Source organism: Poecilia latipinna, unplaced genomic scaffold (genome assembly GCF_001443285.1).
Source record: "Poecilia latipinna isolate Pla-1442-1.1 unplaced genomic scaffold, P_latipinna-1.0 Scaffold2266, whole genome shotgun sequence".
NCBI lineage: Eukaryota > Metazoa > Chordata > Actinopteri > Cyprinodontiformes > Poeciliidae > Poecilia > Poecilia latipinna.
In genome coordinates, this window is record NW_015114882.1 from 20,360 (window position 1) to 27,562 (window position 7,203).

Below are 7,203 nucleotides of genomic sequence, written 5' to 3' on the forward strand. Positions count from 1 at the left end.
AATATTATCCCACTGTTCAGGCAACGTGTTGCTCAGTTTCTGAACATTTTCAAAGATTTGCAGCCTCATGTCTCATTTCATGAACATTTTTCTCAATGTTTTTTGGTGAAATGTGTGATTTAAGTTGCCAAAAAGTTTATGAAATTATGACTCCATCAAACCGAAGGGCAATAAAGAACCAGAATAAAGTTAATTAACAATATTTATTGTTACACAAATAAGAGGGTTTAACTTTATCCATTCGTTGTCAAACACCACTTCAGGCGGACAAACCCGCATAAACCACTGCAATGTTCACTGCAAGCTTAAGATGCACTCAATTCACTGCAGAATGATGACATGCAACCCAAACTCAAACTCACACCAAACAGGTTCGGGTCTCAGATATTTAAGATTAACAGCGACATGGAAGGTGTTTATTCAGGAAGTGACCCAAAAACAAACGGAGGACAAAACAAATTAAATAAATGGAAAGTTGTTAGCAAGTACTGAGGGGAGACAAACCATCCAAAACTGGGTGGACTAACAAAAAATAAAATCAAACTCTAAAAGGACAGCAGGAAGCAGTGATACAAATATAAAAATTACTAAATGCTTATTAAACCACTTTAATCAAATCAATCTAAAACACTGCATACCTGCCCTCTGGTTTACCACACCGACTCTAAAGCCAAACTTGAAGGATCTGGAGCAGCCCTACCAAATAAAAATCAACAATATAGAAAAACACAGAATTCAATCTGGTTAAAAGAGACAAATGTATAAAGTCTACCTGCGGCGTCGAACAGCCCAGGTAACGGCGCCACCAGAACCTCACTGATATAAAAAGCACAATTTAAAAGAGTTTTCCTCCAAACACACACCTGGTCACACTGAACACTCCACCTTCCTCAGGCTGAGGAGGGAGCGCCACCTGGTGGTGCCACTTGGTGTTGATGCGCAAATAAAAAATATCTAAAATTGACGGATTTTGTGTTTTCTTTTTAAAGCTCATTAACAGACGAAATGGGAGAATACATTTGGCTGAGAGGCGCTAATCGTATTTAGCTGCTCTGAGGGTAAAACGGCTCTTTGACTCTAAAGCTTGAATTCATTTCTGTTTAGAAATGAGTTTTTTTTAATCTGGTTTGTTGTTTGATGTGAATCAGTTCTGCATTAATAAACTGAACTAAAGTTTTCCTCTTACAAAGTCCAACATGAACAGATTCCCAAATGAAAAATGTGAACTTTGACAACCTGAAGGAAGGAAGAAAAATCTGAAACTTTTTCTCCAGTTTTGGTTCCTTTGCGTGTCTGAGATGATGAATCCTGCTCTTGGTCCTGTTTTTTGTCTTAATGTCTGGCATGAAACTGTTTTATTTACCGGCAGGCCGAAGGAGACGCCTTGGGGCATTCGGGGCATTTGTCTATTTTAGTCCAGGATTGCATAACTTGAACATTAAAAACTGGCTGCGGTGAGCAGAGAGGAACCCAACCGGTCGGTCGTAATCGGTTTGTAACGCTGAGCTCCTGCTTGCTGCCTCACAGGCTGGCAGGTAAAATCACAGCCTGCCTGAGTTTCTCTCCATGTCGGCTGAAAGGACCAGATGAGTTTCAGTGGCTTACAAAAGTTTTCACACCCTTGAACCAGAAACAGAAATGTTTGACTGGAATTTAAAGTCCAAAACAAAAGTGGTTTACAAATGTCAGGAGCGTCGCGTCATTCTTTAGACTCCAACAGGTTTTCTCCAACTTCGCCCTGAATTTGGCTCCATCCATCTTCCCTGCTGGAGAGAAGCGGCCCAGAGCATGATGCTGCCAACACTGTACAGTGGGGATGGCGTTCAGTGATTTTCAGTTCTCTCAGCATTGATCGTACACCAGGTGCCAAATTATTACGCAAATTGGATTCAAGTGTCATAAAGATTTAATGTTTGTTCCATGAAACTCAGAGATGATTTTGTCTCAGGACTGTTTGGATCACTGTGATTAATCTCATCACCTGGGCTGACTAGTTCACCAGGTGAGCTCAACTAAAGGAAACTTACTAAAGATCGATGTTCCACATGATCAGTCAAGCTTCAAGCAATATGTGAAAGAGAAAAGATCTCTGCTGAACCGTCAGATAGGAATGAAAACTCAAACCGACGCGTGATCTTCGTACCAAGGAGAGGTTTGTGGCTGATTCAGATGAAGGAACAATGAGGAAAGTTTCTGTTATACAGTCAGGGGGTTCAGAGAGCAGCTGCTGAAATGCCTTTATAAAGCAGCAAACAGTGAAGCTGCTGGTTCTGGAGACCCACGAACCCGAAGCCGTCAGCTCCTCCAGAGGCTGTTCCACGAGCAGGAACAGCTGCGGTGGATCCAGACCGACATGAGACTCAGAGCAGCCCTGGATGGTCCAGATGGACGGAACCACGGCCCAACATGGCTGCTACGGCAGCAGGAGGCGGTGGAGTCATGCTTTGGGGAGAGAGCTGGTCGGCCCGTTTGGCCCCTGAAGGTGTGAAAATGACCTCAGCAAAGTAAACAGACTGTCTGACTGATCACTTTGTTTCATGGTAAGAAGAGCCGGACCTTCTGTAGCAAAATCATCTCCAAGCATGACGAAGCCGCATCTCATGCTGCCAGGAATACCTCTGGCTGCTGTGGGCATGAGGACAGAGAAACTCGGGGCGCGGCGCCTCGCTGCCCAAACCTCCTCCAAACATCTGAGGGAGGAACCAGCTCACATCGGACAGCAGCTCTGGGAAACCACCGACATCCTGAAACAAGTTCAAGCAGAAACAAACTGGATGGAGGAAACGTGACAGAAGGACTTTCTGTAACTTGGTCTGCTGTGTTTTGGATTGAAATAGCTTTTGATTTTAGCACATGTGATCACTTAATGCATTCAAAGAATCAACATTTGCAGTTCTTTATAAGCCACAAAATGATTTGAAAATCTGCTATGAATAACAAAGCATTTTGAGTTTTTTTTGTTCAGTAACATTTATTTATACTCTAATCGTTCATGAAAATTAAACTGATCATCATTTGCTTGGACCAATCAGAAAAATCTGAGAAAATATCACTTCAGGATAATTTGGAACAAAAAGTAAAGTTCAGTTTAGTTCTGGTCTGACCAAAGACCGAGTCCAACATGGCTGCTGGTGGCTAACGGCTAACCAGACTCCTGATGGCTTGCTTTAACAACAGCTGCCTTCTCATGGACAGAGCAACTTGTCAGGTTGCCTGATTGTTGCCATAAGTTCCTGTGGATGACTTGGTCTCCATCTTGGCTCCTTGTTCAGCCTGGAGGTTCAGCTGGGTTTTGACTAGGCCTTGTCTTGGTTTCACTGGGCCAGACTCTTTGGGTTCTGGATGCTGAGCGTTCTGCATGCTCCTCCTTGATGCCGTTTGCTCCAAATATTCTCTGAACCTCTGAGGCGTCACAGATCAGCTGGACTAACACTAGACTAGATTAGACACATAGCCATCAGAATCTCGAGGTTCTGATTTGGTTGTTTTAGTTCTGCTCTCTGTGTTCATCTTCAAATAAGGTTCAAAAAATACAAATAGAGAAAAAGTTTGTATTTCTGCCCTTCAGAAACTGAAACTCATAAATTCATTACACACAGAAACACTTTAAATATTCATTCAGTGGCAGAAGATCAGAAAACGTTCCATAAGATCAGTAAAAATGTTAGACGTCGGGGTCGGGGCTCAGCATGGAGATCCGTCTGTCGCATCGCTCAGGTGGAATAAAATATACAAGTTTCATTTTCTATTAAAAGAGAAAAAAATATGTAGCCACTTTGTTTCTGAGTTGTGCTTACAGTTCAATCAATAATGACAGTTAAAATAATGAGTTAGAATAAATAAGTTTTTCTGTAAACATGAGGTTTACAGAAAAACTAACCCTAACCCTTTCAAACATTGGTTTGAGACCAATGTTTCAAATCCTCGTTATTCCAGACGTGAATCCCTAGAAGTGAACTATGGGGTGAAATTTCTTTCTGATTTAAAGCAGTAACAGTTTGGAGAAATTCACTTATAATTTAATCACCACAAATAATAAATAATTCATTTTCTCTCTTGCTCTCAATCAAGGTGAACGCTTTTTCCCTCTGCTCCCTCCCTGCCCATTCCTGCCCTGTTTTTGTCCCATCTTTTTCTCTTTTTCTATATTTTTGGAGCCTTTCTTTGCACATCCTCCAAATCTATAAATTATGGATCTGGTCAACCGATTTCTCAATGCAATTGATCAAATTTTCACAGGAGAGCCCTATTGTCCTGCAGGGACACACCCGCAGGATTCACCCTGGATTTATTCATGATAACAGGTTTTTTGCTGTATGGAGCTTGTGGATTCCTGGCTTATTGACAAATTTGTGACGGACTTGGCTGAACTAGCAAACACTCAGACTGTTGGTGTGGACAGAGACGAGGACTCTCAAACTCACTAACGAGTTGGAATCGATCTTGGAGAAGTTGCTAGTTTCGGCTCAGTGGAACAACCAAACTAATTTGGATGACTGGGAACTGAGATGTATCGGAGAGACTTTAGGGAAGATTGAAATTTATAATCTTCCCGACCTAAGACATTCTGTTTCTGAATTGGCTTTCCCCGTGTGGCCTTGGAAGGGCTGCATATCTCTAATCTCCTTGAAGATATCTAAACGCTCCTTCCCACCTCACCCCCTCCTGTTTCCATGGAGTTGCGAAGCTGAACGCTCCTAACGACATTCCTTGATAACAATACCTCTATCAAACTCTGCCAGGGGCTCAGTAACGTTTCTTCATGCCCCTTTGACGTCACCACCTTCACTCGTCTTTGTTTTGCCCTTTGTTTTGTCTGAAATTTGCCATCTGCCCTAATGTGTCCATTCCTCTTTTTTGTTTTAGGTGGGGTACTCCCCATTTAACCCAGAAAAGGATTATTTTAGTTTATTAGTAATATCAGAAATTGTGGAGTACACACTATTTGGATCAATATTATACAGGCCAGAAATGGAATCAGAATTAGAATAATAATAATAAACAGCACGATTACAATAGGCCTTCGCAGCACTTAGCTGCTCGGGCCTAATTAGAATAACTACGAACTTGGAATCCAGAAATACTTAACAGGATCAGTCACTGCTTAGTTTATATTACTTTTAACCCAGAAAAGGATTTAGATCAGTCACTCTTTAGCTTATTTTATCAGAAACTGTAGTTTCACTATTTAGAAATGGAATTAGATAGTTAGCAACCCTGAACAGGAGAACTTAGTTTACACACTTTAGAACAACATTAGATTAGTTTTCTTTCCTCTTTTTTCTTTCCTTTGGTTTGTTTATTTTTTTGTATTTCCTTTTAACTCATCTAAAGCTCTGTGAATTCCCTTGTTGCTGAAAATGTGCTATATAAATAAAATTACCTTACCTCACTGAATATGTAAGAGAACTACTTGAGAATAACTATGTGGCTCTGCTGTTCTCAAAGTGTTAAAAGGAAGAATTAAAGATCATTAAAGGACCGAATTAAACCAACACAACAGCTTTTCATTACTGAGGAAATACGCAGAAACAGGCCAGAAAAACGGGCTGGGAACTTCACAGTGACTTTACAGGAACAGCTGTTATGAAGCCTTGGCGTAAATTCAAACTGGAAGACTCTCTAGCCCCACCTGCATCATCCAGTCGGTGCGACTCGTTCATTGCCATCGACCTTTCAACGTCGGACCAAGCCACGTCACGGCCAATGACCGACCAAGCTCCCGCTGAAAAGGATCTTCATCCTTGGCGTCTTCCGCTTTCCAGCTGTACTCAACTCCGCCTCCGTCACTTCTCCACCTCCGCTCTCCTGGCTCTTCAGGCTCCCATCCTTCACCGACCTCCACCACCAGTGTCGGGGCCCCGGGAGATAACATTCCTAATCAGCAACGGGAATGCTCATCCGAGCTCATTGCGATGCACAGCTCGATGTCCAGCCGGGGCCCAAGCGCCAAGTAACTTCAATTCATGCATGTCAATGAACCTTTTTAATCGCCGTCTTTCTCCGTCTGAGTCTCTCCAGACTGAAATGAAACAGATGCTTGATATGAAGTATTACAATAACTTAGATTTGTTATGCTCAGCAGCGCCCCCTCCAGGATAAGAAGTGGAACAGAAAAGTCACTGGGTTTGTCATTAGTTGGTTATTTTCTGATAAAAAGTCACTGAATACAGCAGCAAAGTTTTTAAGGAACCAGTTCTTCATGCCCCTCAGCACACAGCCACGCCCCCATTGCGTAGCCACGCCCCCACTGCGTAGCCACGCCCCCACTGCGTAGCCACGCCCACCTTTCTGGATTTATCCAGGGTTAGATTAAGCTGTCAGCTGCACCTCACAGAGCCAGAACTGCTGCAGAACAGAAACATCCAACCAGACAGATTTGTTTAGAAGAATTTATTTTGTACAGTAAAACAATTTATGTCAGACTTTCTGAAGACAAACAATAAATTTACAGACTCAGAACGTTGTGAAGCCTGAAGCCGACCCAGAGATGAGCGTCAGCATGGAGTATCTTAGAGAGATAATGAAACTCAGGCAGCATGTAGCCGCCGCTGCTGCTGGAGGTCAATAAACTGAGCAGGGTGCGTTGAAGAACAGTCAGACAAAAACTATCACAGGTTTTCATTGACAACTGGTTGAAAAAAAGGCATTTTTGACTGAAATCATCGTATATACGTCTGAAAACATGCCACGTGTTTATCAGTTGGCCCCTGGGGGGCAGAGTTAGAGGGTGATAAGCTCTGTGGGGCTTTTGAACGCACCCTTCTCTTGTTCAGGCCTGGGTCGGGGTGCGCTTGTTTTCCGTTACTTAGGAGGCCTGTAGGCGATTTTTCTGCTCTTCAGCACCGTCCATCGGTGTCGCTTCATGTAGTAGACCAGAGGGATGAGGATGGCAGAGCCCATCAGCAGCTGGAGGGACAAACATCGGGAACGTTAAGACAAACCCTTGATAACGTTATGATAAAATGTTGGGAAAGTTATGGTAAAACATTGGGAATGCTACGATGAAATCTGGACTTGTGCTCATTTTCTTTCTCTGGACAGAAGAACTTTGGTTCTACAGCCTTTAGATCAGTGGTCCCCAATATTTCCGTTTTATGTATTATTTGAGTTTGGAGGATTTTATTTTGAAAATCCTTTAACCGGATTCTCTGTTACTTGCGCGCCAACACTGAGCCCACAAGCAGCAAAATGAGTAAGAAA